This window comes from Acomys russatus, chromosome 17, assembly GCF_903995435.1.
Source record: "Acomys russatus chromosome 17, mAcoRus1.1, whole genome shotgun sequence".
In the NCBI taxonomy this organism is placed as follows: Eukaryota; Metazoa; Chordata; class Mammalia; order Rodentia; family Muridae; genus Acomys; species Acomys russatus.
Genome location: NC_067153.1, coordinates 54,154,037 through 54,179,297, shown reverse-complemented (window position 1 = coordinate 54,179,297; position 25,261 = coordinate 54,154,037).

Sequence of the window (25,261 nt, the reverse complement as noted above, 5' to 3'; positions counted from 1 at the left end):
ACTGCCCAACACATGTGATGTTTAAAAAATGAACTAATATAATTTTTTTTAAAGAAAAGGGTTGTCAGGGTCAAAACAGGTATTTTCAACCAGGACTCATCATCTCACTTTAGGGGAAAAATAAGCTGTAGAAGAGCCCACTAAAATTATAACTATAATTTGAACTACATTCTCATTTTTTATTGAATTTTTAAAAACATAAATGTTCAGTGTATTGTGAAAATTCAACAAAGCATTTTCTAGCCTTCTAAAAGTACACCTAACAATTTTTTTTAAAAAGTTGCACAAACTAATTTGCAGGAAACAACTAACATTGAGCAATGAACATCATATAGTCAGAAGCTTCAAATGCATCCCACAGCAGAGTTCAATGTTGGTAACAAGATAAGACTGGAAAACAATTTTCAATGTCTAGGATGCCTTTTCCCCCCAAAGAATAACTACAAAACATTTACCAGCCACATAATTGGGAAAGCTCTTGGGAAAAGAAGAAACAGCTACCGCTTTTTCAGTGTCTTTTTAAATGTTGCCTAGAAATAACATTCAGGCATCATTGTTAACCACTTAATGCTAAGCTTTCAAAAGTAATAAAATAGAGTAGAACTTGGGAACTTGAAATAAAGAAACAATGTTGTCTCGGATTCTACTTGCTGTGTAGAACAGCCTCCAGGTGCCAGATTTCTTTAGAAGAAGATTCCTCACAAATATTCAAGGCAAGTTCCCTCCCAGGCTTATCAAACCCAGTGTATAGTGATGGTTCCAGTCCACTAATGTCTGAGAAACCTCATGTTTCTCCACAGTGCACCCAAGTTCAAGAATGCTCACACACACTCAGTGCCAGGAATTCCTTTTCACTTTCTCCTCTGTTGTAGTGACCTTTCTTTTCTCATCACCTGTAGAAAGAATTAAATCAACATTGCGACCTGTCCATCAAGCCTGAGTAACCTGGATGCTCCTGCTCATAAAAGGAGCGTGAATTTGTATTCTGGGAAGCCTTGAGCAACAATGTCAACAAAGGTAACAAAGAGAGGGTCTCTACTTGACACTCCATCTTCTTTTCTATAGGTGATGCTAACTGAAGGATGCAGTAATAACTAAAAGTCCTTTAGCATTTAACTGGTAAGTAAATGTGGAACTCATAGTGTTGTTCATTTGAAGGGCATGAAAATTTTTTCTCTTGTACTGTTTCCATTATTCCCTAAACCATGGGAATTAAGGGCAAGTTCTCCCTTCCCTGAAAAGATGAAAACCAGCTGTGGACATATCAGCCCACAAAGTGGTTCCAGGATTCCTTCTAATTTCCACAGAGCCTTCATGTTGATGGGACCAAACCGTGTTGCTGTGACAATCATCCTCCTGTTGATCCTAAATAGGTCAGGACACTTTAACTAAACAAGCATTTAAAATTTCAGGAGTAGCTTTTCTGTTGAAAATATTAAAGAATTTTGATGCAAATTATATGCCAAGTCCTGAACATATTATTGAATTAACCTCCCACCTCATCCCCAGTGCAACCTGAAAACAGAAGGCACACTGGCTTGCTGACCCAAAGCGGCAAATGGCAGTGAGGTGGGAGAGGTTTTATCATAGTTACCAATTTGACAAAGTGCAGGCATGTTAAAAAAAAATGTGTCTCCAAGTTTGACGTTTATTTATAAGGCAGTGCATATAGTGTGTCATATGTAGACCGTAGTAAAAAATAAAAACGACATATACCAGTACATGGGTGGATAATGTGTGATGCACATACCCTTTACCTTTGTCCATTTCAGGGATTTCTTTTCACTGTTAATAGGCTCCTCTTTTTATTAACAAAACGAGGCAGAACAAAAGTAAACTGATGGCCCACAGCTGTTCTCAGATTCAAGGAGTGAAGGCTTACTTGCATAAAGCTGTGCCCTTAAGTTTTTTCTTGTGTTAGTAATTATCAACTGAAAGGTCATATGACAGATTTAACAGAGGCTAGATATTGGCTTTATGTGGCAAAGGATTCTCTGATATCAATTATATATTCTATGAGAAATACATTTCAAAATACAGAAAGCCCAAAATGATGGCACTTCTTGCCACCCCTGCTACTATGTACCTTGTCATTCCTTGACAGCTTCAGTTCCAACTTCACAGATGCCCTGGCTTCCTGCCTCAACCAGAGCCCAGGCCAGCCTTTCATCAGACAGCAGTGGAAAGATGTTTTTACAACTTAAATAGGCCTTGTTGTAAGAAATCAAAATTTTCATAATATTCCAGATCTTCAAAGGAAAAAAAAAAAAAACAGAAACATTTCACCATGGTCCAGAAGATGCTGTCATAATTTAGCCTCTGCCTATGTTCAAATGAATGCAAAGAACAGCTACCCTGGTGACAAACAGAAGATGAGCTTCAAAATGCTTCTGCAGAGTATGTCTATGAAAACTTATGGCTCCTTTTTTATTATAAATGTGAATCTGTAAATATTAATATTTACATATGTGGTCATATGTAGGTCAAAAAAGTACAAAATGATTTTTTTAAAAGATTTTTTTCTGAGTGGAGATCAAATTATTTAGCCTACATGTAATTAAAACATGCTGCATGTGTTGGTTAAAGAAAAATTATTCTGGAAATGACTTATCTCTGCACAATTTCAATGTAAATTGTCTTGATCAGGCCAGACTGAAAGAAAGAAACTTGAGCTTTCACTGAAGTACTTGGGGCTGTCTCTAGTCCTGTGTGAACATTTTTCACAGGCATCGTTTTAAGAGTAAAGTGAAAGAGATTATTCTAGAGAACTAGATATCAAAATAATGAGATAGAAATATCAGGTGAATGATAAAAATAAATACATGTGAGAGGAGGTCCCTAAAACACAACTTGTTCAGAGCTCTCACTTCCTGGGAGATGCTGCAACTCAAGCCTTCGAAAACATGTGTGTAGTTTCCCTTTGAAATTTTTCAATAGCCCAAAGAGGTACCACAGAAATCCCCAGACAGCACTGCTAAGATAATGTGTTACTCTTCATAAACAGCCAGCAGGCCTTCGTTGCTGAAGATAGCGCCTGCATGTGAACATTGACAGTTCATTGCCTTATTCAGCCATCATCAGAGACTTTATTTTCCTGCAGCATATGGGGACAAATACAGAAATCCACAGCCAGACATTACACAGACACCCCCGCCCCCCCTGGCCCCCCCCACACACACACTGGGTGGGAAGAGCTTGAAACATATAGCTTTAAATGTGATATCTATATTAAATACCTCTCTTCAGAACTCAGGAAACCCCATGAATGAAGAGACAGAAAGAGGGGAAGAGCCAAAGAAGATGGAGGACACAGGAGGACAAGGCCCTATATATCAATTGACTTATGAACTCACGGAGACTGAAGCAGAAAGCACAGAACCAATAAGGTTTACACTAGGTCCTCTGAGAATATATTATAGCTTCAGTTTAGTATTTTTATGGCATTCATGAGTGTTAACGAGTGTGTCTCTGATTCTTGTGCCTTCTCTTGGCACTCTTTTTCTTCTATTGCTTTGCTAGTCTAACCAATGGGATGGATTTTGTTTTATCCTATTATATTTAATTTTGTTATATATTGTTGTTATCACTTAGATATCTGCTCTTCCAGATGGGAAGGGAAGTGGAAGAAATCGAGACTAGTAGAGGGAAACTAAACTGTAACCAGAATATATTATATTGTATCTATTGTTTATTTTTTTGTTTTGTTTTGTTTTGGAGACAGGTTTCTCTTTGTGTAGCCCTGACTATTCTGAAACTCCCTCTTTAGGCCAGGCTGGCCTCGAACTCACAGATATTTGAGTTTGCCTCTACCTCCTGAGTGCTGAGATTACTACCAGCCTGTATTGTGTCTCTCCTTAATAAAGGGAGGGAAGAAAGAAAGAAAAATTTCCAGTTTATGTTTACCTTGAGGTTTCCTCACCATAATCTTACTAAATGGAAGGTGGTTATATTTTTTTAAACATCCATTTTTAATTTTTACATATGATTCCAGATTTGTCCTCTAGGCCAGTGAAGGACTAATCAAGTCCTCATCTGCATCGCTGATCTATTGTGCACAGCTGTCTCTTCTCTCACATACATGCTTTTCTATTGTTTAAGCATCCCTAAGTCCTTCAGTGCTCCCCCAGAGCACTGCACAACATGCACAACAACCCCACTATTCCTGTAGGGGTTCCTGTTTGTGGATACTTCTAGAAAACACAACTGTTGAGCACTAACCATGGGAACCGAGACACAGTGTGGCCACAGCGATTTACAGCTGGGAGCCTGGTAAGCCCTCTACAGTGAGTCTCGAGTCCACGACGCATCACATGTTCTCTCCCAGTGTTGTTAGGGAAAACGACTTGTGCTGTGAAAGCTGACATTCTGACATATCTCAGTACAATATATGTATAAGTGATTATTCAACTTTTCTTTTCTTTTCTTTTTCTTTTTTTGGTTCCAAATATCATCACCACTGTACATGGCTCTGGGGATATTCCTTAACAATATCTTGAAGCATTTCCTTAAAATGTCTGTGAATGCAATGCACAGTAATTATATATAATTCTCCTGACTTAGCAGTCTATTTGAATAACTTAAAGAGAACTAATTTAGGATAATTTACATTTAGTGGATCTATTTTCACAGTGAATAACATTTTTCATTCTAAATTCTTATGAACCAATTGTCCTGAGTTTCCTGCCTTTTTCACTGAGAGTTTTGATTCAGCTTAATTCCATTGTCAACAAAGTGTGTGTGCACATGTGTGTGCACGTGTGCCCCTACACAAGCATGTACATGTGCACGTGTATGCACATTTGTGTACTCATAAAAAAGACAGAATTTTTTCCACATTGTATTAGTCAGGGTTCTCTAGAAAAACAGGATGGATAAAATGATATAGCAAAAGGCCATTTCTCAGATTTTTCTAGATGATAAAGTCTGAGTATTCCAACAATGGCTATTTTCACACAAGAGCATCTTGTTGGAGTATGGTCTGGTACTTTGTATTTGTTAATTGCTTGCCCCCTGAAACTTGTACTGCAGACTGTCATGTGCCCCATGGAGTGCCCTTTAACCTTGCCTCCCTGTTTGACTAGTAAAGAAAGCCAATAGCTGGGCAGAGTCAGACAAAGGTGGGTGTGGTGAAGGTTCACCAGTTTTGGGGACAGAGAGGATCTTGGGAGAAAGAATCAGATGGACCCAGAGCAGGAAGAAGGAAGAGAATGCCATGTGATAGAAAATAGCCATATGGGCCCAGAGGAGGAACTCTGAAGCTCCATATGGAAAAAAAAAATGGCCTAGATGAACAAGCTTAGCAAGTATTTGGGGATTTTGGATGGGAAGTAGCCGAGACAGAAATTGCTAGAACAGATGGCGTAGGATAGAGGATGAGGGACATTGGAAGGCCGTTTAGGAGGTTAATATCTGCCCAGTCCCAGGTAAACCAAGGCTATTCTAATATAAAGCAGGTGTTTGTGTCTTTTATTCTGAAAGTGGTTAAATAATAGCACCATAGTAACTATAGCCTAATAATAAACATTTATTAGGCCTTACCATTAGACTAACAGGAAAAGCATCTGAAACCCCAGGCTGTATTGGAAGGCTAAAGAAGCTAGCCTGATACCAGGGAAGAACAGTGGTTTTAGCAAGAGCTCCCAAAAGGCCTTGGTTTGGTTCCTAGCACCCAACACGGCAGCTTATAACCATCTGTAACTCCAATCCCAGGGGATCAATCCATGGCCTTCTGGTTTCCTTGAGTACAAGTCAAGTACATGGTACACATATGTCCATGCAGTCAAGATACCCGTACACATAAAATTTTATAAAATCATTACTAAATGTATAACTAATGAATATGTGCGCAAGTTTAGATTTCAAAGAAAGGTTTTAATTTTTCAAACTATGATTTAAACAATAATATACATACATACATGCATGCAAACATTCATACACAAACACAAACATACATCCACAAACACAAACATACATACATACATACATACATACATACATACATACATACATATTCACAGTAAAACATTAACATGTGTTGTCACAGCACTTTCATGTTTATTATGTAGCTTACAAGGGTAGGGATTAGCAAGCTGGATCACCAAAAGACACCTACCACCAAGCCTGACAGAAAACATTTACCATCAAGCCTGGCAGAAGACACTTACCATTAAGCCTGACAGAAGACACTTACCATCAAGCCTGACAGAGGACACTTACTATCAACCCTGATAGAGGACACTTACCATCAACCCTGACAGAGAACACTTACCATCAACCCTGACAGAAGACACTTACCATCAAGCCTGACAGAGGACACTTACCATCAAGCCTGACAGAGGACACTTACCATCAAGCCTGACAGAAGACACTTACCATCAACCTGACAGAAGATACTTACCATCAACCCTGACAGAGGACACTTACCATCAACCCTGACAGAGGACACTTACCATCAAGCCTGACAGAGGACACTTACCATCAAGCCTGACAGAAGACACTTACTATCAAGCCTGACAGAGGACACTTATCATCAAGCCTGACAGAGGACACTTATCATCAAGCCTGATGACCTAAATTCAATGTATATGACCCACATAGAGGAAAGAGTAAATCAACCCCTGCCATGGCACATGCACAATCCCAAAAATAAAAATAATAAAAACTTTTAGAGAGAAGAAAAGATTTTGTCTTTTTTGAATGAATGTTACTTGTAAAAAGATGCTTCAGAAGCTTACCATAGCTGTTATTAAACATCCCCCAACTAACTTTCTAAAATATATGAAGGGAAGCCTAATGAGGTCTCCTAATAATGGGGTAGACTGGCCTTCTCTTGTCACCAAATAAGGCTTTCAGTGATGGGATTGGGTTTCACTCAATTAAGTTGCTGGCAAGGAAGGTCCCATGGAACACTCTAGACAACCTAGTCTCCTTCTAAGACAATAGGATGCTCCACTGAGAGTGGAGTCCCATTACTAAGGACAACACCCACATAACTCATTGAGCTGGTACCTACATGGAGCCTTCACATTTATGTTCTACTGTGTTTGGTGTGGGAAGATACTCGGCAGGCTACCTAAGCAAAAACATAAACACCAACCCAGCCACAAAACATTTGACCTACACTCTGTCCTGCCTGCAGAATATGCTATGACAATGATGCCACAGAACTTGTAGGAGTAATCAAAGTCTGATTTGATTTAAGGACCATTTCATGAGACAGAACACGTAATTGGGTGACCAAGAACCAAAGAGTAGATATACCAGAGACCTAGGGTAAAACCAAAGAGTACTATTCTAAAATAAATAAATAAATAAAAATCAACAAAACTACTCCTAATGATATTCTGCTGAACTCATAGATTAGTGCCTTACTCTGGCATCAGAGAAACTTCCTCCAGCAACAGATGGAAACAGATTCAGAGACCCACATCTAGACATTACATTGAGATGGAATCTAATAGGATGTCTCCATCACATCCCTTCTCTCAGAGCTCAGGGAGCTCCATGGAAGAGGAGACAGAAAGAGTATAAGAGCCAGAGACAATGGAGGACACCATGAGAGCAAGGTCTTCTAAACCAAAAGGATCGATTGGTGCACATATGAACTCATGGAAGTTTTGATGAATATATCCAATTTAAGGATGAATGTTCCTAGATCTCTCAGTCTCTGCACATTTTCTGGTTGTAGCCTCTGTATTTGCTTCCATCTGCTGTAGGAAGCTGTAGAAGCTTCTCTGATGGTGGCTGAGTAAGACACTGATCTGTGAGTATAGCACAACTTCAGTAGGAGTCATTTTGTTGCTACGTTTTTGTTTGTCTTATTTTGTTTAATTTGTTTTTTCATTTGATAAAAGCAGGAATATTTGCTTTTCCCTTCCTGTACCAAAGATACTAGCACACAAGAGTGTGCTCTTTGTAGGCACCAGCTCATCTTCTCCATATCCAGTGAGTTTTGTAGGTGTTGTCTTCAGCAACGGGGCCTTGTCATCAGTTTGTAGAGAGCAACCTATAGTCTTGGCAATAGTGTGTGTTGTTTATGGTTTCCCCCCTTTGGCCAACAACTCAATTAGATGTAGCCTAACTCTGGTCCTGGAAACTTCATTAGGTGAGAGGAAACGTCCAGTTGGGGTTCTGGATACTTCATTATTTGGCAACTTTATTTAGATCACCCTTACATGTGTATATATCTTAGGAAGTTTCTACTGTATTAGAGTTTAACTACCCCTAAAAATGGCCCTTAATTTGCTATCTTTCTTAATATTCCTTCTTTTATCCCCGACTCTCTCCTTCTGCACTTGGTCCTTCCATTCCATCTTCTCAATCCATAATTATCTATTCTAGTTACCTTTCTTAGGAAGCTATATCTGCCATCTATATCCTACCCCACCCCCCAGTCTCTAATCTATACCTAGAAGCACAGAGGACTGCAGACTTTTAAAATATATTCCCAGTATATAAGAAGCAGCCTCAGCCTTTAAATACTCACATTTCTCTGGCATTTTCAGATGACTGGAAATTTCTCTCTGAATGAGATGACCTCTTCACAAGCTAATTTATCTCCAAATCACCAGCTGTGGGAAGATCTCCTGCACTGGCCAACTCCTTTCTCCTATGTGTCACCTCTGGGCCTGGTGCCTGTTTTTCAGGTTCGTCTTGACCTGCTGTTCTGCTAATCACACTATTGGTCTGGGCCTCTTGAGTTTCTCTAGACTTTGGCATGGTTATGTGTTTGGTGTTCACTAAAGCTTGATTATATAAATGAGAGAATAAATAGGGGAGATGTGTTGCCAGCAAGAAGTGAGATTCTGTTAGAGTGAATAGGGGAAATGTGTTATCCCAGATAGATTGTAATAAAAACTCCAGACCCCACATACCCTCCAACGCTAGTTCTCTGCAGGCAGCTTTAAAATTCACTTTACTGAGACTCTTCTCAACACTTCTAAGGCTAGGTTATTTTAAAATGTTCAACATGAAAGAGATTTGGAAGGAAATGAAGTAATAGCAAATGTCCCCAGGATCAACTTGTGAATTCTTCGGTACCCTCTGTCACAATCCAATCATAGATGGCTCTCTTCTCTGGCAACCTGACAGGCACTGCACTCTATACATTATCAAATGTATGTAATGTGACTAGACATGGTGGCATATGCTTTTAATTGCAGTACTTGGGAGGCAGAGGTAGACAGATCTCTGAGGCCAGCTTGAGTTTGAGGTCAGCTGATTCTACATTGTAAGGTTCAAGACTGCCAAGGGTACATAGAGAGACCCTGGCCAAAACAACAACAAACTCCCAAATATACATATAAGGCAACAAAAGGGCGCTTCTTTTCCTCACTTCTAAGCATTTATTGCATTAATACAATATATTTACAAATACAATAAAAGGCCAAGAAGAGTCTGGTAAACAGTAAAACATCTGGGATAATTTTAACTTAATGTCATGCAAAATCTGGATAAACACTGAATATGGAATCTTAAAGGTCGAGCTACTTTGCCTCATGTTAAATGCAGTCACAATAATTATGGGAGGATTTCAAAAGTCAGCCGCCAGAATGTCAAAATTATTTTCAGATGTTTTATTTCCTCCTCTAGCTTATCCTTAGCTTGTTTACATGACCAGGTTGACTTCTTCAAGCACAACTGTGATCTATATTATCACACCATCAACTCCTTGGTCTAAAACCATCCTGTAGAGCCTTATCATTGTGAAATGATGTGGCAGCAGCTCCGAATGGCATTCAGGGTCTCCAAACTCAGTTCTGCTGTTCCCTGTTTCTATATAATGTCACTTACATGCTCTCTATTTTCCAAACTGTACCACTTGCTACCACCACTACTCTCCATCATCTGCTAGGAATGGTTAATCTCTGACCTTCCTAGTCACTTTCTCCTTTCTACATTCTTATCTGCATTGCTGCTTGGTAGTCCTGTGTATATGTATGAATATGTATACATAATGTTTATAAGACACTTGCTTTCTGAGATTGTGGTTTACTGTCTACATCTTCCATAATTCTGAATATTTTCTAAGTGCTCTGTAAATACATATGGAAAATGAACAAATGATTATACACTCTAATAAAAGTTAACATGTTGATCATGTATTTAGAGTGTTTATGCTCACAAGACCTGCTCCAAATACTGGTTCTTTCTACCTGTTGCTTGACAATTTTAAGAAAACAATCCCCTCTCCCAGCACCACCTTCTGACATTGCATCTTATTTGTGCGGTTGCTGTAATATGGCCATCTGCGAATCCTCAGAGGGAAGAATTGCACACCGTTTCTTGTTTAAAACAATGTGGAACTATTTTAAACCATTTTCACTGTCCCCAAACATAGACATTCCTAGTTCACTCTGTCTAGAAATGCACAAATCATGAAAAATTTGAAATTGTCTCTAGAATAGACAGTAATGAGGAGCTCATTTATACCCTAAATTTACAGAAAATAAATATGCATACTTGAAAGGCAAAATAGTAGAGACTAGCAGGGGGATAGCTATAAAAATGAGAGTCCAAATGCCATTCTTTTATTTCTTCAGAAAGATTTAAGTTCTGCATTTTCGGTTCTTTAAGTCTTAGTCATGATTTTTGAACATATGTTTTGATTTCTGCTACTTTTGTCTCCAGACAAAAACTATCTGTATATTGCAGTTGAAATGAAGGAGGAACACCACTTTCCATGAAGATTTTAAGTATTTGAATTTGGACACAGAAAGTTTTATGAGGGAGACTTTAAGATTTGAAAGTTTAAAGTCAGTTCTATTCTAGAAAGGATATATTCCCTGTTGAAGTTCTTTTTTATAAAACTGTATTTATTTCTCTTAGCTTATTTCTTAACCCGGTTATCAGACAAATAATTGAGACTCTTTTATACTACAAGGCTTCACAACACAATCTTGAGCAGTTTAAGTCCGTTCTTAACCCTCTATGCTCTTTTGTCTCACTCCCAGCAAACATCCCAGCTGTACTTGCACTTTGTAGCTTACCTCGGCTCCAGTTCCTTCCTCCTGATCTTCCTTGGACCTTTCCTATGGCTAAATCCCCTGGCTGAATCTCCTAACTCCTGCTCCCAGGACTGGCAGGAAATCCAGCCCTATTCTCTTGCCTGTTCATCGATTGGCTGTCAGCTGCTCTATTGACATATCAGGGGGACAATGGGAAGCAGAGTTTATATAGCATTTAGACAGGACATCAGAATTATCAGAATTTGAAATACACAATGACCTTATGCCTACAGTTGGCCAGAAGCTGAAATACTAAGTGCTGTATGTATCCTAATCCTGAGAACAGACGCTGTACTGTCAGGAGGAAGGGCTCTTGGGGAACAGGATGAGATCATGGAGGGGAAACAATGCCAGGAAGAGTAGCTCGTCTGCAGTTTAATTCCAGAGTTCCCCATATCCACTTCCAGTCAAAGAGGGACTCCTAAGATATCTTTGGTTCCCCCCTCTCTCTGAATTCATTGTAATTTTTTTTTCACTTTTTCAGGACTTTGAACAAAGTTTTGTTAAATAGAAAGTTGTAAGTAGTTATTGAGTGAGCATGTTCCCTCCTTTGGGATGCTCCAGTATCCTGGAGGAATACTTACCTGATAAGTCATGTTCGGAAGTCCATAGATGCAGCTTCAATGAACAGTGTTATGAGGTGATGTGTAGGAAGTGTGTGTGGAAGAAGACACACTCCTGAGCACTAACCAGGAAACATGTGCCAAGAGAAACAGCTGTGAGGTAATACTTTCTGTACTTGAAACAGGATTAAAAAACACAAAGTACTGTCATTCAGATTTTGAGATTTATTTATTTTTATGTTACATTATGAAAGTTTTGCCTAAATGTATATAGACGCACTGCATGTATTGTCCAGATCCCTTGGAAGTCAGAAAAGGATGCTGAGTCCTCTGAAACTGAAGTTACAGATGATTATGAGCCACCATATGGGTACAGGGAACCAAATCTGGTCTTCTGCAGGAGGATCAAGTGTTCTTACTTGCTGAGCCATCTCTCAGTCTCTGCCATTTGAATTTTAAAGCAAGAGTTATCCGGTAGGCGTGGGAATATAAATTATGTCTAGCCAAAGCTCCCCCATGCTTTGGCTATCACCACTGATTAGGACTGTGCAGTTAGTCAAGACATGCCAATAAGACTCTTTCCCAGAACATTTCTGGGGAGACAAGAAGAAAGACTCTTTTGCTGAGCTTGATGTGCTTGTGAGACAAGCACTGAGATGTGGAGAGCCATTTTTCCTCAAGTACAACAGGACCCTCTTCAAGAGAGACCGAGTAGTAACACGTGATGCCCTTCATTTAACTGTGCCTGAAATGTTGCCTTCAGGTTTTGTTTGCTTGTTTGTTTTTCTGTGCACAAACCAATACATTTTCTATTGTGAAAGACATTTGATCTGCTTTTCTGTCACTTACAATGAGAGACTCCTGGCCTGTAAATCATTCACTGGATTGCATGGTCCTGCTCTGTTCATTTGCTATAATCCCATTGCTTTCTTTAAAAATGTGCATTCTCACAAGGTGAACTTGCCTTGATCACTAACTATTCACTTCTGTCTCTTCTTGTGTTTTCATTTACAAAATACACTCGAGAGCGAGCTCCTCTTATTAATACATAACTGTAAATGCTAGACCATGAAAGATGGCAGCTAAGTGCATAGAGATAAGAGCATTCCCCACAGAAGAAGGTAACAAGCCAACCTTGCTCAATTCTGGCCCAATTCTGTTCTAACTTGATTGAAGTGAATTATGCTGAACTTAAAACATCTTGCTGGGCACAACTCCATAAAAGGTATGTGAGTGTCATTTGCTAGTATTCATACCTGCGGGCTCTGTTTCTTAACAATTAAACTTTATTATACAACCCAACTAGCTTACACAAGAGGGGAAAAAAGGTTAAAGGGAAAAAAGAGTGAACCTTCCGGTATTCATTCCATGGGATGCGTCCCTAGGTGTCTCTGGCCTGTGTGCTGGTCCGGCCTGTTCACTGATTCACGTGTGTTCAAGCCTGGTATGAACCTGCTGCTGCTCTCTCCTCTCTGCCTGTCTCTCTCCAGTGTGAAGGGGTGGTCTCCTTCTCCCATTGAGGGTCGATTAGAAAAACAATAGTCCAGGTGGAGTCCCTAGGTCGGCTTCCTGAATTCCAGGCCCAGGATGGCTCCACCCAGTCTATCTCAAGGTATACATGGCATGTCCAAGGGTAAAGCTCATCAAGACTGATTTCACCTGTGACAAAGCTTTCAGTCTTTCCCACACATCCCACTCATTCTCCAAGAACCCAAACAGAAGCTGAACCCCCAGCTGTGGAGGAAACTCTTATTACAGGTGAAATTGCCTTGCCTTTCATTTTAGCTGAGGCTCTTAACAGAGAGCAACAAAGACTCTACATCGGTGGTTCTCAACCTGTGGGTTCCTTTTACATGGGTTGACTAAGACCGTCTGCATATCAGATATTCACATTACAATTCATAACAGTAGAAAATTACGGTTATGAAAGAGCAACAAAAACGATTTTATAGTTGAGCATCACCACAACTTGAGGAACTGTGCGTGATAAGGGCATCACTATTATGAGGACTGAGAACCGCTGCACTAGATGATGTTGCTTCATTCTTTATTGAAAATAAAAATTTCATACACTGGAAAGATGGCTCAGAGGTTGAGAGCAATGGCTCCTCTTTCAAAGGACCTAGGTCCAATACCTAGCATCCAAAAGGCAACTCATAACTGTCTGGAAATCCAATTCCAAGAGATCTGATATCCTCAAACAAACATACGTGGAGATAAAACATCAATGCAAATATAAATAAGTTAACCATTTAAAAATAGAAAATAGATTTTTCATGTAATATATTCTGGTTATAGTTTCCCCTCCCCAAGCTTCTCTCAGATTCTTTGCACTTCCCCACCTACCCAACTTTATACCCTTCTTTCTATCTCTCATTAGAAAATAAAATAGGCATGTAAAATAATCAATCATCACCATTATCATCATCCTCACCATCATCATCATCATCATCATCATCAAGCAAACTGGCATAGGACACAACAAACAACTAGGGGGAAAAGCCAAAGAAAAAGCACAAGAAAAATATACAGACTCTGAGACACACATACTCACATATACAGAAATCCCATAAAACAAAATTGGAAACCATAATATGTAAGCACAATATTGGTAAGGTTAAAATAGAAGAAAATACCATGACAAAACATGATATAAGTACCATTGAGTTAATTTTTTGTTGGCCACATACTGCTGGCCTTAAGTGTGGTGTATATATCCAGTGAGACTCCACTGGAAAATACTATTTTTTCTTTTGTGAGTGGTTGTCAGCTGGAGATAGCTTTGGGATTAGGGATGGGGGCTTTAGTCTACTCACCCTCTTAGCACTGGGATCCCACATGGTGTAGACTTGTGTAGGCCTCCTGAATGCTGCCACAGTCTCTGTCAGTTCATATGTGTGTCCCTCCTGTTAGGTCTAAAAGGGTTTGTTTCTTTGGTGTCTTCCATCCTCAAGCGTCTTCCGGCCTCCTTTTCTGCAGGGTTCCCTGGTCCCTGAGGGAAGGGATTGAAGTGGAGACCTATCATTTAGGACTGAGTGTTCCAGGGTTTCTCACTCTCTGCATATTATCTGGTTGTTGAGTCTCTGTATTTGCTCCCATCTACTGCAAAAGGAATTTCTCTGATGATGGCTGAGCAAGACATATATAGTTTCATCCTTCTTTAATGAATTTCTTTTAAGTTTAACACACACACACACACACACACACACACACACACACACTACTGTTTGCAAACTTTAGCACCTTTTGGTATTTTTGTGGGAATTTTTATTTATTGTTTTTGGATTCCAAGCATCTCTGTAATTGCTAAAGAACATGTGATGTTCTCAAAGATGAAGGATGACACCACAAGTACAGTGTCATTTATCTCTCCAATTCTCTCCTTTACTCTGAAATATCACTTAAAGGGTCTAAATGAGTTTACAAAAGCTGGCTGGCTCTTAACAATATCTCGCAAAAAGTTTTGGATTAGAGAGGGCATAGGACAAGAAAGAAAAAGGAAGGAGCTGGGCGTGGTGGCACACATCTTTAATCCCAGCACTTGGGAGGCAAAGGCAGGTGGATTGCCATGAGTTCGAGGCCAACCTGGTCTAAAAAGTGAGTCCAGGCCAGCCAAGATAGCATAGAGAAACCTTGTCTTGAAAAACCAAAAAAAGAAAAAAAGGAAAGAAAAGAAAAAGGAAGGAAAGAAGGATGAAAGATAAAAAGAAAAAAGAAAGGAAGAAAAGGAAAGGAAAAAACATGCAATTTAAAAAAGATCTGTTTTAACACTACTGTGAAAATATGCTAACAAAATTCAGTGAAAATGATATATACAATGTAAAATCATTTGAACACTGGATGGGTAAGTTTTCAAGCATGAACTAAAACCACAATACATCATTCTCCCTCCTCAGACTGGGAGAGAGATGTGAGCTAGCATCTGCTGGTGATTCGGACTTCCAAAGACAGGCCAGTAAGTGCACTTGAACCACTTGTTTTAATAGAGAGAAGTGCAGGCTTCTGGAGCTCACAGGATCAAATTCCAAATCCGTGCCTATTTAGGACAAACCAGAAAACAAAAACTACTGTGAAGATTAAAAGGAGAAAATGTAATACAGGGAGTTGTCACACATTGAAAAGGAGGGTGAAAAGCTGAACAGGCTGCGTTAACTCCATCCAAGAAGATCAGCAGTTGCAAAAAAAAAATATATATATATATATATATACTAGCAACTTTTGCTTAAGTAGCAACAGGAAAGCCATCTGTTAGAGTCTGGGGCTGGATGGACTGGAAGCTACGTGAGTTGGAGGACAGAAAATTGGGCCTAAGGAAGAAATAACGCTCTTGTCTGTGGTACTAGAAAACAGAGAGAGAGAGAGAGAGAGAGAGAGAGAGAGAGAGAGAGAGAGAGAGAGAGACAGAGAGAGAGAGAGAGAGAGAGAGAGAGAGAGAGAGAGACAGAGAGAAAGAGAGAGACAGAGAGAGAGAGAGAGACAGAGAGACAGAGAAACAGAGAGAGACAGAGAGAGACAGAGAGAGAGAGAGAGAGAGAGAGAGAGAGAGAGAGAGAGAGAGAGAGAGAGAGAGAGAGAGAGAGAGATGCTGATGGTGCTTCCTTGTCTTGCTGTCTGGGAGCCATACTGCTTTTTGTCTGTACTAAGACTCAGTCACTAGCCATCCTGAAAGCCCCTAAAGGAAGCAGTTAGTGACCTGAGTCAACAGTGAGCTCCTACCGCTGCTCTGATTCTAGACTTCCTAGTCTACAACAGTGATAAGGCTCATCTATAGATATTGATGCATTAAATATATGAAATCAATATGTAAATGAAATAAAATAAGAAACTAAGTATTTGAAATAAGAGTCATCCAACAATTCTGTACCTTTATTGTCCAGTGTAAAGGTCTTTAAGAGATTAAAGGGCCAATCAGACCATCTCATACTAGCCTCAGGCACCAATAGCAATCAGACAGGTTGGTGTAGCTTTGAGGAAATGTGGGGAATGTGGGGCAGCAAGGTCACCTTAGGAGACATCCTACTGAGACGCTAGGTATGAAAAATATAGGATATGGGGAAACCTACAAGAAGAACATCGTGATGGGTGGATTGGGGTCCGGGGGGGTGTGGTCTGCTCAAACTACTGCACTAACCAAGGACAATACAAGTAGTAAACATCCAACCCCTACTCTGATTTACCCAATGGACAGGACATTCTCCACAGTTATGTGGAGAGCGGGAACTGACTCTGACATGAACTCTGGTGTTCCATATTTGACCACTTCCCCTTGGTGGGGAGGCCTGACGGCACTCAAAAAAAGAATAAGCAGGCTACCAAGATGAGACTTGACAGCCTATGACCATATAGTGGGGAAGGAGGTCCCCCTCGGTCATAGACCTAGGGGAGGGGAATAAGGTGAAAGCAGGAGGGAGGGAGAAATGGGAGATAACAATTGAGTTGTAATCTGAATAATTAATAAAATTAAAATTAAATTAAAAAAAAGAGATATGAAAAAGAAAGGAGACTTCTGTAAAGAAGGGGGCAAGTAGTCACCGCCCTAGCTTGGATCCATTTTGAGACTTTTCTAGTGTGCTAGGAGTCCCTCGTACATCAATGCTGTATGCAGGGGATCAGGACCATATGAGAGTCTTGGGAGCCTCTGATACGTCACTGGACATTCTCTGTGGATCTCCAAAAGGCTTCTCTCGACACTCCCCACAAAAAAAGGAAACTGAAGACATAAAAGATTAGAGGAGCATAAAAGAGAGAGAAAACCCCCAAATTTTCATAATGTTATGAAACAATTTTGTCCCAAGTTTGAGAAATGAGAGGGTAGGAAAAAAAAAAAAAAAAAAAAAAAAAAAAAAAAAAAAAAAAAAAAAAGCACAGATTAGATAAATAAGCAATGAGGCCCAAGAGACCAAAGCAGGAAGAAACTGAAAGGCGTCTACGGGGAGATAAGAAACCAGCTAGTTTCTAGAGAAACACTACTGCTGCTGGGCCACAGAATGGAGTGGGGCTGCAGAGCTGAGTCCAGCAGCAGAGGCCAAGGGGCAGGACCACAGGAGCAGACACATGAACAGTGGGTCCAGATGTGCAGACAGCAATTCAAGTGAGCTACACCCATAGCAGGGACTGAGCTGAACTGAAGCCACCAGGATACTTGGGAATTTCTCTACATTTCCTAGCCTTGACATACATGTTGGGTGATCAGATGACAGGCTGGCTGACTTGCACTATTATCTTTACAGTGCCAGTTGCTTAGCATCCTCCTGGGAGCATACCAAAGCTGTGCCCTGACCCCTCACATCCTGAACATGAGTACCCTTTGCTGCTGATGGCTAAGGCCTCACAATGCTTCTGTTGAAGTCACTAACTAGTCTGTGCTGAGCTTGACTCAAACAAATTTACTCAAGACTCTAAGTCATGTTAGGTTTAATGAAATTTATCTAATGTTGTTATCTAGCATTTATATGATGACTTAATTTAATAGAAGAACTAAAAGATAATGTAAGTAATTATTGCTTTCTTTAGGGCATGTGGAAAATATAGGCCTGCTTGTTCTCAGACACTCTGCCCAATATGAGGCGTTGCTAGTTTAGAAAACAAATACAAAAGTGTACAATTATATTAAAAAGACTTTATCAAATTATTATTTTTAAATGATTATTATATGATGAGTTAATTTTATAGCCATATTTGCGGGGCATAGTAATGCAGAGAATGTAAGAAACTAGATGTTAAAACAAATAACCTGCACTCATTTTTGTAAGAAACCACTCAGGTAAGTTATGAAGTAGTAAGAGAAAATAGAATGTAATACAAAATAGTGGCAAATGGGTTTTATAGCATAACTCTTAAAATGCATATTATGAAGGAAGAGAGGTTCATCTTTCCTTAGGATATGCTGTTTCAAGATTAAATTAAAAAATGAGATCCAAATGTCAGACTGAACTTTATAATGAGGGTTTTGAAGAGGCATGGTGGCCATCTTTCTGCATGTCTCCATCTGAGGGCTCTGCTGTTGAAGAGAAGAAAAGGATGCTTTCAATAATGAAGGTAACAAAATGGCAGAAGATTTCTCTCTTGCTTCTTTTGTGACACACAAACACTTCTGTAAGGGGCAACAATATGCCATTCTACGACTCCACAGCTGTTCCCCTGTGGAAAGCATATGTGACTGGCTTTGGGTTTTTAACATGTGGAAGAACTTCTCTGTCTAGAGTGGAGTTTTTTATAATGTCAGTCTTTCATAAAATTTCATTTACATATATTTTCACAAGTATACATATTTATGGAGTATGATTTGGTATTTTAATAGATAACTACAATATGAAGATATCATATCAAATATAAATCCTCCTCTGGAAAACAAAAGGCTGTGTGATGTGATGTGGCTTCCAGGCTAAATTAATGACTTGGAAGTTGGCGCACTAGCCAAGTCTTCTGTCTTGGAGCATTTTGTTTAAAATTATTTTGAGTTAAGAATGGCTGTGGGTTTTTCAAAAGATTATGAGACTTTCTTCTCAGAGAGAGCAAATCTTGCCCCAAAGCTAAAGGTTATTACATTCATCGAAGGAATATAAAAATATTGGAGTTTGATGCCAACTTAACATGGATTTGTTTCCCCAGTCAATCCATCAGGGAACAGAAATGTGTGAGAAGCCTGGGGAGAGACAACAAGTGCTCTCAGGAAGCTTGTCACTGTCAATCTCTGGAAGCCAGTAGAGAGAGTTTGGCAAGTGCCCACGCGTCATGAGCTCTTGGTGCAAGGTCTCCTTAGCTCAGCAGCACTCTCATCCCTAAGCACGAAACATAATCGACATAATCAGGGGGCCCTTTATTTTGCAGCAGTTGGTGACTTATTCTACGCTAAGCATATAACACTGAAATTTTTTTTAGAGAACAATAGAAGTTCACTTATTTACAAGTTCTCCGAAGCCTGGGTTTTAAGATTTAGCATTTCTTGGAAACCTTTCCTAATACAATTTCATTAAAAAGGTCTGTTACTGCTCAAGGGTGATTGCAGCTCTGGGGCTGCTTCATTATCCAACAAAGTACAAGAATAAATAAATGCCTGGCCAGCAGGCATTAGAAAGCTCAAGATTAGGGTTGGGTGATTGGGCAATAAGCATGTCTTTTTGTTTTTTAATTAAATCTATCATAATGAACTTCACCCACCATTAGTGTAAATTCTAAGGCATGAGTTCCTTGTGCTCACACAGAAACATTAGAGATACCAAGAGTATTAAACACGCAGGGTTGACTCCTCTACAGAGAAAAGGTATACCTGTTTTCCATCCTAAAGACTGGGAGTGGATGTAGCTAATAGCCTGGTGATGATCTGTGCCAATGGTAGGGCCAGGCCACACCCAAATTCACCAGAATAACTATGCTTGTCTCAGACTCTTCTTCCCTAGACCTTTATCTTAAAAATTGCTTCTCAGTCAACAGAATCCATCTTTCTGGAAGATGTACATGTACTTTGTTGCTCGGTGACCTCTGCAATGACCTAGACATAGCAGATCCCTCCCCTAGGACCTCAAGGTACATCAAAGACTTTAACGTTCATCAGTAGTTGAGGTGACAGATGCATCAATATTCTGTAGGATAGCTTGGCTTTGAGACCTTCATTGTGAAATCCACTCCTCTATTTTAAGTACTAAGGATGAGGATCCCTTCTCTAGGGAGGCGTACATTGTCTGACATGAAAGCCACTGTCTTTGTTCCCAATCCTTAGTGCTGCTTTTCAGAACACATTAAATGGACTTAGTGAACCAATAACCAAAGGTTTGTCATGTCAAGGGAAATGATTGCTCCTGATGGAGATAAATGTCCTTTTAATCTGTCACTTGAGATCGTACATATTGGCGTCTAAAGTACAACATGCTACATACTGCACACCTATGTAAGTAGATCGCCCCTCTTCCTGTATACACACAAGAAATCTGTTTTCAAGAAAGCATTTCTGTTTATGAATGATTTTGTGGGGGAAAATTTTACTCTGATAGAAAAAGGCTGAGAAATCCAGGGACATGAATTATCATAGGAAAACAGTAAGAGAAGTTGTGGGCATTGTATTTTTGCCCCAGAAACTTGAGTCATATTTTCAAACCACGAAAAATTAAGGTGAAAAGTCTATATATAGTTCCACTCAAAGGAAAATCTTGAGATTTAGCGTTCAAAGAAAGCTGCCTTGGCAACTGAGGAAAAAAATATTAGGCTTGGGCCTGAGTTGCTTACTACCATACCAGACATGTCACTGAGACAGCCTCACTGTTCTAGAGCCCAAGCTCAAAAAGCCAGTAGTAAAGTGCAAAGTCACATGTTCTGCATAGATGGACCCTGGTGACAACATGGCTGGCTGTCTTGGAACACAGGGGCTTCTGCCACAGTCTATACCAAGTAGTAGAATTGACAGCCTTTACATGTAAGACACCAAATAGTAAAAAAATTTCCAATATAATATTTTAATTGATTATTTGGGAACCTCACATAATGCACCCTAATAACTCTCCCTTCCCACTCCTCTCAGGTCTACACCCACCCTTGTGCCCTCCCCCTCACCAAAAAAGTAAAAACAAAACTCCCCCCAAAAACATCAAGTCCAATTCGCGTTGCTCATACACTCAGCAATCCAAACACTCATGCAACAAAAGGGAAAGAAAATATTCATACAAAGAAACACACCTAATACCTAACTCTACATGCTTAGGTCATCTTATAAAAACACGAATAACATGAGCAATGAAGACAATGGTTTTCTGTCAAACACTAGCACTTCCATAGTAACGCTCTCTGAAAAATGTAACTTAGATAACATACAAAATAATAATTTCAAAATAGCAAGAGTGAATATGCTTGAGTAAGTCCAAGAGGCTCTGAGTAAATTCTCAAATTTAGACCACAAAACAAACAAACATACAAAAAAAAAAAAGCAGTTGAATGATATAATAAAAACAACAATATATGCAAATAAAATTTAACTAAGAGAGAATATCTGAAAAAAAGATAAGATGAAAAGCTTCAACAATATATTAGGTCAAATGTAAGAATGACTATTAGGTTTTGAAGACAAGATAGAAGAATTGTGTCACTGAGGCAAAAACAATAACATCTAAAAAATACCATGAGCAGAAAATGAAGAAATCTTGGTACATTATAAAAAGGATCAAATGGATAATAGGTATAGGATAAAAAGAAGAGACCCAAGTTGAAAGCATGCGTGCGTGCACGGGCGTGCACACACACACACACACACACACACACACACACACACAGACACACACACAGACATACACAAAATATTTTCAATAAGATCATAGAAGAAAGGCTGGGTATGGCGATGTACACCTAACACTTAAGAGTCAGAAATGGACAGATCTCTGTGACCAGGCCAGGTTGATCTACATAGTAAGTTTCAGGCCAGCAAGTACTACATAGTGAAACCCTGATTCAAAACAAACACATAACAACAACAAAAAAAAAAAAATAGAAGAAAATTTTCCTATTCTAAAAAAAAAAGAGATGCCCCTCAATGTCCAAGAAGCTTTTAGTGCACCAAATAGATGGACTAGAAAGTAAACTCCTAGTGTCATTTAATAGTCAAAACACTGTATAAAAAAGAAAGTTGCAAGAGAGCATGAGTTAGTTATAATAAAGGCAGGCCTGTAAGAACAGATGGATTTTCAATGGAGACTATGAAAGTCAGAAGGAACTGGGCAATGCTTTACATCAATCTAATGGAGAGAAACTTAAATCAATTCTACTGAAATCAGGGACAGGACAAGGCTGTCCACTTTCTCCATGTATCTTCAATATAGAAGTTGAAGTCTTAATTAGAGCAATAAGACAACTAAAGGGGATCAACGGAGATATAATTTAGAAAGGAAGAACTCAAAGTATCATTATTCTCAGGTAATATGACAGTACACATAAGTGATGCCAAAAATTCTACCAAGAAACATTTACAGATGATAAACACCTTCAGCAAAGTGGCTGGATACAAAATAAACTCTAAAAAGTCAGTAGCCCTCCTGTATACTAATGACAAATGACAAAGAAATTAGGGAAAATACACCCTTCACAATAGCACAAAAAACATAAAGTATCTTTGTGTAACTCTCACCAAGCAAGTGAAGTACTTGCATGAAAAAAACAAAACAAAACAAAACAAAAAACAAAAAAACAAAAAACAAACAAACAAACAAAAACCCTTCAAGTCTCTGAAGAAGGAAATTGAAGAAGATATCAGAAGATGGAAAGATATCCCATGCTTGTGGGTCAGGAGAATCAACATGTAAAAACGGCTATATTACCAAAAACAATCTACACATTTGATGCAATCCCTATCAACATACCTACACAATGTTTTACAGACCTTGAAAGATTAATTCTCAATTTCATATGGAAATACAAAAAAATCCAGAATAAATAAAACAATCCTTGACAATAAAAGATAGTCTGGAGGAATATATATCCATGATTTCAAGTCATACTATAGAGCAACAGTAAGAAAAATGGTTTGGTACTGGCATAGTAGTAGGTTGGTTGATAAATGGAATGGAATTGAAGACCCAAAATAAGTCCACACATCTATGGGCACTTGATTTTTGACAAAGAAGCCAAAAATCATACAATGGAAAAAACATAGCATCTTCAACAAGTGGTGCTGGTGTAACTATATGTCTACATGTACAGAAATGCAAATAGATCCATATTTATCACCTTGCACAAAACTCAAGTTCAGGTGTATTAAAGACCTCGACACAAAACTAGACATTAAATATGTTAGTAGAAAAAGTGGGGAAGAGCCCTGAGCTCATTGTCACAAGAGACAACTTCCTGAACAGAACACCAATAGCTCAGGCTCAAAGATCAACTACTAATAAATGGGCCTGCATGAAATTGAAAAGGTTCTGTAAGGCAAAGGACACTGTCAGCAGAACACAGTGGCAGCCTACAGATTGAGAGAAGTTCTTCACCAACCCTATATCAGATAAAGGGCTAATATCCAAAATATATAAAGAACTCAAAACATTAAACACCAACAACCAAATAATCCAATTAAAAATAGGGTACAGAGATAAATAGAGAATTGTCAACAGAGGAATATCAAATAGCCGAGGAACACTGAGAGAAATGCTCAACGTCCTTAGTCATCAGGAAAATGTAAATCAAAAGAACTCTAAGCTTCTATCTTACATCTATCAGAATGGCTAAGAGCAAAACCTTAAGCAACAGCACATGCTTGCAAGGTTGTGGAGAAAGGGGAACACTCCTTCATTGCTGGCGGGAGTGCAGACTTATACAACCACTTTGGAAATCAATCTGGCACTTTCTCAGAAAATTGGCAATAGTGCTACCTGAAGACCCAGGTATACCACTCCTGGGCTTATATCTGAATGATGCTCCACCATACAAGAACATTTGGTCAACTATGTTCATAGTAGTTTTATTCATAATAGCCAGAATCTGGAAACAACCTAGATGTCCCTCAACCAAAGAATGGATAAAGAAACTGAGGTACATTGACACAATGGAATACTACTACTCAGCTATTAAAAACAAGGAAGTCTTGAAATTCTCAGGCAAATGGATGGAACTAGAAAAGATCATCCTGAGTGAGGTAACCCAGAAAGACATGCATGTTATATACTCTCTTATAAGGAAATATTAGCCCCAAATAAATCTCTGAAATACTCCACCCAATGAGAGATTGTGACAGATACTACGACTAAAAGCTAAACTCTGGGTAGAGCATTGAGAGTAGTAGTGAAGAGTAGGGGTGGGGTGGGGGTGTGTGGAAAGTCCAGGAGGTAGCAGGAGCTCCACAGGGAGACCATCAAAGCCTGTGCATCAGAAAACATGGGGGCCTGCACAAACTCATGCACCAACCAAGGATAATGCATGCAGAAAACCTAGACTCCAAGTTCAGATGTAGCAGATGGGCAGCTGATTCTCCATGTATGTGTGTGCGTGTGGCAGGGGTGCTGATTAACCATTGAAATGCACTCTGGTGCCCAAGATTTGACCACTTCCTCTTGGTAAGACAGCCTTGAGGGCACACAGAGGAAGGCGATGCAGGCTATCCTGATGAGACGTAGTAGGCTGTGGCCAGGCAGTAGGGTAGGAAGGCCCCACCCCCCATCAGAGGTCTAGGGGAGGGGAATAGGGCAGAAGAGGGAAGGAGGGTGGGAATGAGGAGATAAGACTGAGGGGATAACAATAGGTATGTAACATGAATAAATCAAAATAAATAAAATATCCATTAAAAAATCCCACCCACACCAGTATGCAGGCCATCCACACAAAACCTAAATAGAGAAAGTCTGTAATTAAATGACATCATAAATCAAATAGACACAAAATAGTTGCACACATGAAATTTCACTCGTGATGCTGTTGGGTTTTCTAAGACCAGCTGAAGCTCAGGCCAGACAGAATCCCAACTTGAAAGGAGGAGAAGCTCACATTCCCATATGTGGCACCATTGTCAATTCTGAGGATCTGTGGCTAGACATGTGATGGGCCATGAATGAGAACTTGCTCCTATTATTCTGATAAACAGAGCTACTATAAAACTGATTCCTAGTGAGTTATTGCTAAACACCTAGGTGAGTGCATCTCTCACACCTCATCGGAGAAGCTTCCTTTTGTAGTAGATGGTGATTTAACATAGAAGCTCACAACTGGCCAGCATGCAGAGAAAAT